Here is a 14,865-nt window from a genome sequence, read left to right as displayed (position 1 = left end):
ATTTCTGATCTCCGAGGCAAGGTATCTCCTTCTTGGATCTGGGTGCTTTGAATTTATTATAGATTTTGGGGTGTTTTTGAAAGGTTTCTGGGTGTTTTTAAGGCTAAAATTGAAGTAGGGATGTTAGGTAAGGAGTTGGGACTCCAAAATTAGGGTTTTGAAGGCTTCTTCACCTACTTTTCCTAAGATTTTTTCTTTGATACGAAAATAGGGTGTGGAGGCTCCTATTTATAAAGTTTTTTAGAAGCATTAGGGTTTGAATAGGATTTCTTTTAGGGTTTCAATTAGGGTTTAGACTTTGGTCTCATGAGATGGACTTAGTCTTTAAAGTTTTAATTTAGGGTATTAACTTTTAGTCTTATGAGATTGACTTAATTAGTTTAGATTAGGATTTTGATTTAGTCTTATGAGATTGACTTGATTAGTGTTTTGATTTAGGGTTTTGACTTTAGTCTTATGAGATTGACTTTAATACTTTGACTTTAGTCTTTTTTGGTTGGCTTTTAATATCTTGACTTTAGTCTTACTTGATTGACTTTAATGTTTCACTTTACATTTTTTATGATTTATTTATTAATTTCAAAAAATTTAATTATTAAAGTTGTAAAATTACCGTTTTGCCCTGGAGAGGATTTTTTACGTTTTAAGTCATTTTTCAATGTTCCAAGATGTTTTGGAATTAGTTTTTCGTAAGGAATTCAATGAGAATATTGGTTTTTGTCATTTATGAAATTTTTGTGTGAAATGGTTATGAATTTTATGAGGAGTGTTTTCGTAATTTTGTCAAATTTTGTGAAAATTGGCGAAGTGGTTTATTTGATTTTGATTTGTTATTTTATGTGTTTGAATGGGTCTTCCTAAACGTAACGTAGGTTCTAGGGTGATTTTGATATTAAGGGTATTTTGGTAATTTGGTCATTTTTAGTGATTTTTATCATGAAGCTTCTTTTTGTCTGCAAGATGATGATTTTTATATTTCTAGGGTTGTATTTTCCTAGCGTAGCGTGGTTTCTAAGTTTTGTCAGTTTGAGATACCTCATCCGGATTTCTGAAACATATCTGGTAACAAAATAAAGCATTGGAATAAACATCCATCATTGGGAACCATTGCGATCGGGTTGACGAGTTGATTAATCAGACGAGTGCAAAAATGGGGTGTCTACACTATCTAGTTTGCTTCAACTCTCTACCAAAGAGGGGCATCTATAGACACCCCATTTTTGCATTTGCCTGATTAATCAACTCGTCAACCCGATTGTAACGGTTCCCACTGATGGATGATTAATCCAATGCTTTATTTAATTACCAAATGTGTTTCAAAAATTTGGATGAGGTATCTCGAACTAACAAAATTGTAGAAATCACACTACGTTAGGAAAATATAACCCCAAAAGCTTAGAAATCATCATTTTTCAGATAAAAAAAAGTTTCACAATAAAAATTACTAAAAAATGACCAAATTACGTAAATACCCATAACCTTAAAACATCCCTAGAGCCTACGTTATGTTTAAGAAAACTCATTCAAATGCATAAAATAACAAATCGAAACCAAATAAATCATTTTACCAATTTTTACAGAATTCGACAAAATTATGAAAATACCCCTCATAAAGCTCATGACCATTTCACAGAAAAAACTTCATAAATGATAAAAACCAACATTTCTATTGAATTCCTTATGAAAAATCGATTCCAAAACATCTTGGAATATTGAAAAACGACTTAAAACGCAAAAAGTCCTCTCCGAGGGTAAAATGGTAATTTACAATTTTAATAATTAAAATTTTTAAAATTAATAAATAAAATATTAAATAATGTAAAGTGAACATTAATAAAATTAATTTAAAATTTTAAACAAAAAAAATCGATCAATCAGGCTCTCAGGCAAAATTGTTGATGGTTGCCTAGATATTTATTAAAGGACTCCTCCATTTGGGGGCCCAAAGAATTAAAGATATAATAAAGGGGGTTTCTCCAAAATCTTAAAGTCAATCAAGTGAGATTAAAGTCAAGATCTTAAAGTTAATCAAATAAGAATAAAGTCAAAATCTTAAAGTCAATCAAGTGAAACTAAAAGTAAACAAAACTCTAATAGAGTTCTAATTAAATAATAACTCTATTTAAAGCAATCCTAATTAAATAATAACTCTATTTAAAACAATCCTAATTAAATAATAACTCTAGTTAAAACAATTCTAATTAAAATATAACTCTACCTAAAATAATTATAATTAAACAATAACTCTCTCTAAAAGAATTATAATTAAACATTAACTCTATCTAAAAGGCATTAAAAGAATCTATAAATAGGGGTCCTTACATCCTATTTTCGTATGAAAAAATAAATCCTAGAAAAAGTAGGTCCAGGAGCCTCCTCAACCTCCCCAAAACCCTAATTTTAAAGTCCTAACTCCTTACCTAACATCCATACCCCAACTTTAACTCAAAAGACACAAAAATTCTTCTAAAATACCTTAGAATCCATTAAAAAATAATAAATAAATAAATAACTCACAGATCCAAGAAGAAGATACCTCAACTTGGAGATCAAAAATCAGATCTGGTAACAGAACGATGTGAGGAATACTGTACAAGAAGTTGTTCTATCAAATCTGAGGGAACAAAACCGTTGCGTTCGGAAAAGGTAACTATTTATTTATTTATTATTATTATTTAAGTCTTGTTAGCAATGTAGTTTTATTTGGGAATTAGTAGAGACCGGCGTTTGTCGGGCGGGGTTGGTGCCTAACACCTTCCAACCTCGTAACATGATCCCTGGACCCATATTTTTTTCGTAGATTAGTAGTATTTACCTTTTTAGAGTCAGTATTCGGTTCCTAGATCGAAATAACTAGGTGGAGACTCCCAAACCTCAAAGGTCAAAAGTGGATCCGTGCACCCTGCGAATAGAGGGCACTTTCACTGAAGGAAACCAATTATCTATGTGGTATAGTTGGTCAAACGAACTAGGTATCGACATCCAATAAATTTTTTTAGAATTATGCCTAGCACGGACCATGGGTAGACCCGGACAACACTCGAGAGAATGACCATAATTATTACATAGAACACACGAGGTTCATGATTCTCTCCTAAACTCCATAATGATGTAAATCTGCTTAAGGTTCTGTATCTACAAAAAAAAAAATTCAAAATACACTACGGACTAGCATAAAAATTAGGGAGGAATTTTCACATGCTTTATGGGTTCCTATTAAACTAGACAACTCCTAATTGTTTCGAAGGGATAACTTGAGTTTCCATCATAATTCTCTGAAATCAAAATTAGCCAGTTTAATTCTCAAATGAGAAGTGGTGCACGATGCTGAGTAAAGGCACTCTTAAATCACCTATTCGTCTTGAATAGACATAGTATATCCCCCAAATAAAGTAAGGTACAGCAGGGCAAGATTTCACTTAGACACTGGCTCCGATCAAGAAATGCAATTGGTGCAACTCGGGTTAGCTTTACTTATTGAGCTCGATGGGACCTATAGTCGAGTCTAATTAGATTTTAATTAAACTTGGCTTGTGTGAATTGATTTCCCTAATAAGGCAAGAACTTGGTGATGAAATTTGATTTTTATCTTATCTGTGCCATCCTCGTAAGGATGCCCTTTTAACTATTGTGCAATCGGAAGTATGTAGTTAAATCACTCAAATTCAATACAGAAACCTATTTACAAGAGATGCGTAGGGGTTTTGAGTTTTACCTCCTATTTTAGATGGGTATTGATTGAATTAAGTAACTCAGGCCACCAACACCAAACTTGGTGCACGAACCCGAGGAGCCGAGACAATTACGTCCCACTGTCGTCCTCACTTAATTCTATTACAGTCCAAGCCTTCTCAGAATAATGAAAATTAAATTCTAAAAATAAATTAAAATTTTCTATTCTAAATAGAAACTAAAATAAATAAAATCTTTGTTTCTTCGTCAAAAAATTAGATTCAGGTGGTGAAATAAAAATTTCCAACCACATTGCTCCTCATTGAATCTTTCGACTAAAAATAGAAGAAAAATCAAATTAGAATTCAAAAACACTTATGTGCTCATTATAATCCATAAGTCTGAAAAAAGATTTCACCAAAATTAAAGCGGTAATCTCAAGGTTTGACCGCAATGCCACAATTGGCCTAGGCGCCACGAAATTTTTTTGATGAAATTGGCTCAAATTTTAGGATTTTGTTCGTACTGACTTCAGAAATCCAGTGGTATTTTTTTTCGAATTTTTCTGAAATAAAAATTTTGATCAACAAAAAATCGAATCAGATTTTTGCATAAAAAAATGTTGGATTACATCATTGTTCCCGGTATAGGTGCCAATTTGTTCGAGTTGTAGATGATGATTAAAAAAAAACCTTGGCAAGCAAGGTTTGAACCATAAAGACAACGTTAATCCAAAGTTTTTTACTTCAAATCAAATTAAAGTTTATCTAACCAATTAAAACCAATTTGCGAAAGAGATTTATCTAAAATAAACTACTAAAATAAAAACTTAAAAATATGATAGAGAAGTGTACATTAATTGGATCCACCTTCATAAGCTTCCTCCCCAAAATGGCATTATACGGGGAACTCGCCTCAACAACCACGAATCTGATCATCAATATCACTAGTCCCACCTACACCGACAGCACTATCTCCCCCTAGGATTGGTTGGATCTTCCATCGAACTTGATTAACGATGCCCCCACCGAGGCAAGCACATTCTTGCTGAATCCCATCTTCAAGAAGGCTGAAGCATACAAAATGTCCACTGAGTTTCCAGTATCAATCAACACCTTCTTGAGCGTGAAGGTGCCCCTTTGTAGCGTTACCACCAGTATGTCATAATGGGGTCTTACTGCCCCCTCTAAGTCTTTCTCTGTGAATGCTACTGTTTGTTCCCAAAGGGCTCTACCTGCTCTGTGGACCCGCTCCTCCTTGTAAAGATGTGATCCAGATGCTCAACTTTCCTTCTTTTTACTCTATCACTAGTTCTGGCCTGCTTAGGCTTGTTGTTCTCCTCTCTAAGGATAACGTGTGTCATCGCTGCCCTTCCATCTTGCTCTTTTACTAGCGGTAGGTCTGCCTTGCGATTCCTGTCCTAAAGTTGGTTCTCCCTCTATCTCCTGGGCAAGTCTCTTAACCTACCCTGCTTTGCCAACTTTTGCAGAAATCTTCTCAAAGCCTGGCATCTATTAGTAGTATGTGCCTGCACCTTGTGATACTCACAGTATCTCTTGCTCTGATTGATCTAATCTCGAGGTATCGATACGGGCCACTTGAAATACGGAAATATGATTCATGAGCAATAATGGGCAATTTTTCACTGTGAGGCATATTGAAATATGTCCCAATCCTTCTCCTCTCCCCATCTTGCTCGAGCGACATCTTCTTGTCCTATCGCTGTAGCTAGTGCTGCTTGCTAGGCTTTTCCACAACATGTATAACCTTGTTCTTTCCTGTTGAACTTCGAGAGTCGTCTTCTAAGCAGATGTACTTTTTTGCTCTCTCGAACAATTTGCTTAAAGTTTCTGGCCTCTTCTTCACAAGAGATCTGTACAACCCTGAGCTAGAAGGCAAGGAATTTCTGAACGTCACTACTGTCGTTCGTTCGTCATAACTCTCTAGCGACATTGCTTCTTCCCTAAACTTCCTGGTGAACTCCCTAAGGCTCTCCCCTGATCCCAACCTCATGCTAAGTAGTGCGTCAACTCGAATACAGTGTAGAGCTCCTCAAACGAGCTAATGGATCCACATGACAACTTGTGGAACCAGGTCAGAGCATTTCCTTGCAAACTCGAAGGAAACAACCTACACATTAACCTATGTTTCTCTTCCAACAATGCGAGTATCTGTCGGAAGTGAAACAAATGGTCTATCGGGTCCTTCATCCCTGAATAAGGGGTAAACCACGGTGGAACAAACTTTTTAGGAATTTCTTCAACTAAAATTTCTACTAAAAAGGAAGACTTCTGAATTCTCCGAAAGGATTGCACTGTTGCTGTGCCCACGTCAACACTCTTCATCATTTTCTTATCTTTTCTAATCATTTCTCTAACCTCTTCTCAAGTTAAACCAACCACAGGTTCAGTTCGAGTAGCTGCCGTAGCAACCTCTGTTCCATCTTCCCCTACAGGGATTAGTAATGGTGTGTTCCCTTTTGTACTAGAGGCATGGCCATCTTTACTTATCACCTGAGGATCCTTCGACATGCTATCTTATTCTGCCTATTGCCGATTGTCGAGACGCTAACTAAAGTTTTGATTATGTTCTACCAAATCGTCCATCTTCTTCTGCATCTCCTCCTGCTGCTTTCTCATAGCCTCCAACATCGTTAGTAGCTGCGCGTCTACGGCCGGAGCTGTTGGTGGGGGCGCATTGACTTCATTTGTTCTTGTGGATCGCACCATTGTTTCAACTAAAATCAATTTGCTACTGGTGATCCTACAGCCGTGCCAGTTCTGTGCAGTCGGAATCTGGTAGACAACTCTGATGGTCCCAACCGGCACTGATTCAAAGTTGTTCCTAGCGCATCCTTCTTCACGGCAGCCTGGTACATGCCACAGATACTCCGACGCTCAAGTTAGAGAAGTAGAGGAACAATAATCAGTACTAGTTAGCTCTCGATCTCTCCAGTCTACCCCTTTTCAATAGTATTTATTATGCTATTTAACCCCCTACTTTACCCTTAGGTTTCCCCCTCTATAGGCTGTAATCATGGGATTTCTACTAGTTCTGCAGGATTTTTTACCTAATCGGGATTTTTTGGATCGATTGAACTTATCTGCGGAGATCTCCTTTGGGATTTTCGGGATTGACGTGCATGCAACAGTATTGCGATTTTCTCAAGGCCTACCATGCCCTCCCTGGCAGGATTGGCTTTGCTTATCGTTACACTGTATTGCTAGTCAGATTAGAGAGATCTCTACTCTGACCTGTTGTTGGACAGCGCCTCATAAACTAATTTGGCCTCATAAGCTGATTTGTGTCAAGTACACTTAGCCGGCTTGGACACGTATAGGGTTAAGTTCGTCGTGCAATTATTTCCCTTTACAATCTATATATATATATATATATATATATATATATTCATTCATTAACAATATTAATATGTAATAGTTTTGTATATTGCCTATAGTATATTTTTCATATGGGCATCTTTATAATTATTTTATTATATTTTATTCAGAAAGTTGTGGTATTATAAGAATTCCACCAATCAAAGATAAGAGAAAGATGTCTATATATCTAATGTAAGACCAACATTTAGGATGTTTGATAATTCCCTAGGAATTCCCTTAGAATCCAAGAAACCTTATGAGCTATGGTTTTAGTTGGAAAATCAACTATTAGACTTGCAAGATTTGAAAAATAATGAAAAATATTTCAATGAGGACACAATCTCACCCTTAAGACAACCAATAGCATAGGTTAGATCTGATGAAATTATAACTCAGATCAATGATATTATTATTATTCAATAATATAAATTATATTATATCTTTTTTTAAGTATATGTTTATTTAGATTTTGTATATCAAATAGAGTTTCTGATATGGAATTAGTCTGATTGTTATTGGATCTAGATCTTAATAGTGAGATCCAACAGAAACCAAATCCAATAAGAGTCCAACATGATACTTTTTGGATCAACTCCGGGTCTAATACTTTCCTATTGAATTGATACCAGATTGATTCAATCCAATCTTGACATGACCCTTTGACAACCCTACCATAAACATAGTTTGGAATATTATAACTAACTTTTTTTAAAATCGATGAGAAAGGGTTGTAAATGGTCCCACTCTTTTCATTAAAGGAAATCAAAGCCAAAGAAAGTTACATGTCAAGTTTATTAGAGTAAAAGGATATGATGCAATGTGATAAGGTGTACTGTGATAACATCAAATAAAAGTAAGAGATTAGGATCTTAATTTTCTTTAGGATTAGATTTAGTTAGGATCTATCTAATTGTGACTATCCTATTGGTTAGGATTTGTTATCCTTTCTATATAAATCTTGTTAGGGTGTGTAATTATCAATAAAGAGAAATAAATCTAATTATTTCTCTTCACAGCTCATAAGCATTGGGTGGCCACCAAAATGTTCACAAGAGGGAGAGATGATCTGTAGCCAGTAGAAGATATCAATCACAATTAAAAAAATATGATGATTAACATGATAAATCATGTTCCAACCGTCAGATCAATGCGAGTCTGGGCCCACTCATTTATGTAGAGAGAACGCCAATACAATATGGTGGGTATGTTCAATAATTAAGTCCTATAATAAAATTAGCAAAAAAGCATGAGGAACATTTATGTGCATTTCTAAACTAATCATAGTAGTAAAATACATTTAATATAGCTTAAAATAGTTCCATGGATCTATAAATATTAATTTATTTTTTAAAATATTTAACCTCCCCCATACCTTTTTTACTATAACAATAATGAGAGAACGAGGAGTAGAAGTGGTTCGACACCAATATTTGGATTCCAAAAATACCACCATCTAATATAATCAATGATCATTTTGGAAAAAATTAAGTTGGTTATTTTTCAAAATTAAAAAATAAAAAATAAAAAATAAAAACCACATTTTTTACGATTATAATGAGAGATTGAAGAGCATTAGAAGTGGTTTGACACCAAAATTTGAGTGGCCATAAATGCCCACACTTTTATATTTAAATTTAATGTGACCAACATCATTTTGGTAAAAGACAAAGAAAATTGTAACCAATAAGTAACTCTCATACTATATAATCTTCAAAAACCCTTGATGAAGTTTTAAATTACAAATAAGACCTTTTAATACATGTGCTTTTGAACATACCACCTCCTAATACTAATAATTCACATGTCAATTAATACATATCTTTGGAATTGATACATACTATTGGGAGTTTCTGGCTGGATCAGTCTTGTCCTCAACACAAAATACTTCGACACAAGAAGGGTGGTTGCGAGTAACTCTTCACTTTTATTAGTAACCTCAAGTTGTCACTAAAAATCCTTTATTATTATTTTAATTAGTTTATTTGCTAGTTTTAGTAGCAACTTCATATATTTAATGACAAGAACTTTGTATATTTGTCGTAGCTAAAGGTATAATCTTTATTGGCCTTTTTTAAAAGTTGTAGTTAAAACATTTAGCCATGGTGTAGCCGCAATTAAAATCTTGCCATTAAAACTTTTAGTGACAACTTTTAACATATAGTGATGAAAAATATTGTGGCTAAAGATCAAATTTCTTATAGTGTTCGATGATTTTTTTGGGCAATTGGTCCTTCAATAGAAGCTTTTTGTAACCATTTCATCTAATAACATCTTTAAATGGTACTCACCTCAGTCCAAAAGTACAAGGTTGCTTAATGATTGCTTATGGGATTGATGGGCAAAATGACATTTTTTTTTCATTGGCCTTTGCAGTAGTGGGTACTTGGAGATGGTTTCTAAGTTCTTTGAGAATGTAAGTTATGAACAACCAAACTCATTGGCCAATTTTGTCGATCATTACCAATAGGCATCTAAACTTGATGAGAAATGTTCCACGATTATTTTAAGGGGCACAATTATGCTTACGCCATTATGGTGAGAGCTTCTTTAACGAATTTAAAGACAATTACTTGTGCTCCCTTTTATTTGTAGCCAAGGATGTCCATAAGAAGAAGTGTAGTTAACATAAGGGAAATACAATGAGAAGTTCGCATTTGAATTGATAAGATAAAAAAGGTAACAAGGGGCAACTTCATATTTTGAAGGTAGGATATATGATATAAACACTACTGACCTATTTGAGAGCATGGACCATGTGTTGAAGCTTGCAAGTCATATGCCAATCGCAACTATGATTTTATAGTGGAGATTGAAAGTTGTGGAATTCTTTTGCGAAAGACAAGAAGCAACCCAAATAATTTTGACTTATCAAAATCCATGTATTGAGTAAAGAAAACAACGGACTATGTTGAAAAATTGATAGCAGCACCATATAAATCCAATATTTTTCAAGTTCATTCAAATGGTATTCTACATGCGGTGGAAAAGATCCCTTATTTTATTATTTAACACTTGTTTTTTCATAATTAAAAAAAGATCCCTGCTTGTGTCAAACACGAAGACATAACTATCAAGGGTTAACATTAGGGGTGTCAATGGGTTGGTTCTGGTTTGGTTCCTATGATATTTGGAACCATAACCTTTATATTTTATTGGTTCCAGTTCTTGTCTGTTTCGGTTCCAATTTTAAAATAAGTGGAACCGGAACCATTAAAATCATGAGTACCCGTCGGTTCCGATTCTTGAGAATCAAATGAGAAAAATAATACCAAAATCATTATAATAAAAAATACCTTCTAAAAAACTAACATATTATTTGTAAAGTATCAACTTAATAAAAATTTGTTCCACTATAATGATGATTTAATGACTTTTATTTTCAAATATTAAAATATATTTCCTTTACAAATAATAAATTGAAAAAAAAAAAAAAAGATTCATCCTAAGCTCAAATATTTAGTTTATATGAAATTTGAAGAACTTTATATCGTTTATGCTAATTTTAAAATATTGGATTACCTTGAATCATGTATAATGTAAAAATAAATGACAAAATAAATCGGTTCCGGGTACATGTGAGTACCCATTGGATAAAACCTAATGGTTCTGGTTCCTATCAGTTCAGTTCCATATTAGACCCGAGTCTAATCGATTCCAATAAAAAGGGAATCGGAACCGGGGTTTATGATTTCTATTCTGGTTCAGTTTTGAGTAAATGGGTACCCATTGACACCCCTAGTTAACATTATTAATTTTCGAGCGTCAGTGATTATGATAACCTCGTGACTTAGATTTTTATTATTAAACTTTGATGATAGTTAATGTTCAGCCTAGATGACGTAATATAATCAAGTGTTGGTAATGGTCAATTTTGATGCATAGTCACAAAATTCTCCAAATTTGTTCAAAAAATAAAATTCTTTGAATTTGGGATTAGTCGATTAAATTGATGAATTGAAGAATTAATCGATTGTTCATTGATTAATCATGGAATATAACAACATTTTACCTTTCACCTTCAAAAAATTTCTTTTTCAAACATCAAGAAGAAGATAGGGTTTATAAAAAAGTACGGAGATGATAGGTTTTAGTAAGAAAACAAAAAACACATATTTGTATATCTTCGAAATTTTGCAGACTTTTTCATGAAACTTCCCTAACATGGCCTCTTCTCTGAACATTTTGGTAAAATTTTGGAGTCTTTCTCCCGAATTCATTCTCATACTGAGCAAAGTGTCGACATCTCTACTCATCCTTAATTGCCAATGTACTACTTGATGAATGTCGAGCAAAGATCTTTGAAGGAAGCTATGGTCCCACAAGGCAACCTGTGGAACTAGGTTAAGGCATTCCCCTGCAAACTAGTAGGGAAAAGTCTGCACAACAAGGTTTCGTTGTTTTCCCACAAGGTTAAAATCTGTCTGAAGTGATATAAGTGCTCTACATTGTCTTTTATAAAAGTAAATGGTGTGAATCTTTGAGCGATGAACTTCTTCGGCAACTCAGCGGCTAAGATTCTATCGATGAATGGAAATCCTTGTATTCCTCTGATGGCCTGCATTGTAGCCAAGCCAGTCTCGTCATTCCTAATGACTTCTTTATCTATTCTGATTAAATCCCTGACTTCCTCTCTAGTTAGGGTTGCCGGGAATTCTGATTGTCTTGTTGGGGCTCCTATTGATGGAAGTATTTATTCTGCATCACCTTGCTCATGGTTAGGCTTTGAGCTGCTACTACCCAATGAGAAAATGTGATCACCATATGCTCATTTACGTTGTTTTTTTCCATGTTTGTTATTCTGTTAAGCCTCCAAATGTTGAGTAAGCGTAGGTGTAGACACCCCATTTTTGCACTCGCCTGATTAATCAACTTGTCAACCCGATCGCAACGGTTCCCAATGATGGATGTCTATTCCAATGCTTTATTTTATTACCAGATATGTTTCAGAAATCGGATGAGGATGAGGTATCTCGAACTGACAAAACTTAGAAACCACGCTACGCTAGGAAAATATGATCCCAGAAACATAGAAATCATCATCTTGCAGACAAAAAGAAGCTTTACGATAAAAATCACTAAAAATGACTAAATTATCAAAATACTCCTAACATCAAAACAACCCTAGAGTCTACGTTACAATTAGGAAAACCCATTCAAACACATAAAACAACAAATCGAAACCAAATAAATCACTTCGCCAATTTTCACAAAATTTGACAAAATTACGAAAATACCCCTCATAAAATTCACGATCATTTCACATAAAAAATTTCATAAATGACAAAAATCAATATTCCCATTGAATTCCTTACAAAAAACTGATTCCAAAACATCCTGAAACATTGAAAAATGACTTAAAACATAAAAAATCCTCTCCGATGGCAAAACGGTAATTTTACAACTTTAATAATTAAAATTTTTGAAATTAATAAACAAATCATTAAAAAATGTAAAGTGAAACATTAAAGTCAATCAAATAATACTAAAGTAAAGTAAGGCTAAAGTCAAGATATTAAAAGCCAACCAAGAAAGACTAAAGTCAAAGTATTAAAGTCAATCTCATAAGACTAAAGTCAAAACCCTAAATCAAAACACTAATCAAGTCAATCTCATAAGACTAAAAGTCAAAACCCTAAATCAAAACCTTAATCTAAACTAATCAAGTCAATCTCATAAAACTAAAAGTCAAAATCCTAAATTAAAACCCTAAAGACTAAGTCCATCTCATGAGACCAAAGTCTAAATCATAATTGAAATCCTAAAAGAACCCTAATTCTCCTAAAAAACTTTATAAATAGGAGCCTCCACAGCTTATTTTCGTATCAAAGAAAAAATCTTAGAAAAAGTAGGTGAAGAAGCCTCCACAACCTCCCCAAAACCCTAATTTTGAAGTCCCAACTCCTTACCTAATACCCATGCTTTGATTTTAGCCTAAAAAACACCTAAAAGCCTTTCAAAAATACCCCAAAATCCATAACAAATTTGAAGAATCCAGATCCAAGAAGGAGATACCTTGCCTCGAAAATCAGAAATCAGATCCGGAGATGGAACGAAGTAAGGAGTACGGTACAAAGAGCAGTTTCACCAGATCTGAGGGAATAGAATCTTTACGTATCGAAAGTAACATTTCTGTTATATTTTTATCTAGGTTTTGTCATTAGCAATGTAGTCTTATTTGGGATAAGTAGAGACCGGCATTGGCCGGGTGTGGTTGGTGCCTAACACCTTCCAACCCCGTAATGTGATCCCCGGATTCAGTTTTTCTGTAGTAGGTTAGTTTTTTATCCATTTTAGAGTCAGTTTGGTTCCTAGACCGTAATAACTAGGTGGTGACTCCCAAACCTCAAGGGTCAAAAGCGGATCCGCGCACCCCGCGGATCGAGGGCGCTTTCAGTAGGATTATCTTTGGTCAGGACATCTATCTTCTATTGCATCTCCTCTTGTCATTTCTTCATCTCATTCATTTGAGTTAACAATTGGTCTTCAGTAATGAGAACGCCAAGAATGGCTTGCGGTTGATTGTTATCAGAATGATTTGATCTCACCATCTTGTCTTTCTCCCTTTTTGATAAGAAGACAAAATCAAATCAAAGTTTTTTTTTTTTTTTATATTCTCACTTTCCCACGGTCAATGCCAAAGATGTAAAAGTGATTTTTCAGTTACCTCTGACAACTCGACTTCGATGTTCTGTTTTGTGTTCCCTGTTCTTTTAGCCGAATGGGGGCACTGGTGGAGTACATATCAAAACTCTTCGATGCTCAAGTTAGTTGTTAGAAAAAGAAAATAAGGTCTCAATTTCTCCAAGAATGGCTGACCTCTTTCCTTTGGGTCTCCTCCTCTATTTATCATCTTCCCTAGAGACCTTCCTAGGATAGAAGTTTCTCTATGATCTTTTATCTTTAGGGATCTTTATATAGGAATCCCTAGCCTTTCGAGGAAGTTTCCCATTTGGATGGGGTCCATGCCGATTGCTTCACATCACTCCGAGATTCTTGGGATACTCCCCTAAATCAGGAGATTTGGTGCTTATGATGTTACTTTGCCCTGCTCTGCTTATTATGCAGAACAGGGTGGATACTCTTTCTTATCCTATGTCTAGGCTGGGATGATTTAAGTATCACTCTAAGCATAGATGGCTACTTCTGCTCAGTCTCGTTATTTTGCTTACATCTGGACACATGTAAGGTCCAGATGAGTTTACAGTTTTTACCCATGACAATAGATATACTAGTGAATTCATTGATTATAAAAGTGACGAATTCCTCGAAATGCATGTTTTGGGAATTAAAATGAACAGTTTTCCAAAATCGGAATTTCAACATAAATTACGTGAAAAATCCCAAAATAAATAAGATAAGTACATAGTTGAGAACAAATAAAACTTGGGGTGCCAATAAAGACTCCTTTTTTTTTCTTTGGCTAGATTTCTAATTTTGGATTTAGGATTTTATTAGCCCAATCAAAATTGTAAACATCTACTAATTTTTTTTTTTTGTTGAAAGAGTGTTATAATAAGGTTTGAAGATGGATGTTTTACTTTTTAATTGGGTGTGATAAATAATTAAGAAATTGGAGTGTAATAAGTAAATGGACGGGTGTAGTTATTAACTAATTACAAAGACCTCCAACAAAACCTTATACATGGTGATTTTGAATTTAAAATATCTCAATATGAAATGGGAAATACTTCTCTTACAACATAGTAAGCTTTAATGCTTACTAAGGGTCGTTTGGTTAAAATGGATTACCACATCAGCAGTCCAACACCACAACCCTCTAAACTTCATCCAAAAACTCATAATAATAATAATA

Source organism: Akebia trifoliata, chromosome 15, assembly GCF_017979445.1.
Source record: "Akebia trifoliata isolate Shusen 1 chromosome 15, ASM1797944v1, whole genome shotgun sequence".
NCBI lineage: Eukaryota > Viridiplantae > Streptophyta > Magnoliopsida > Ranunculales > Lardizabalaceae > Akebia > Akebia trifoliata.
The sequence above is the reverse complement of the archived record's forward strand: the minus strand, read 5'-3'. Positions refer to the sequence as shown.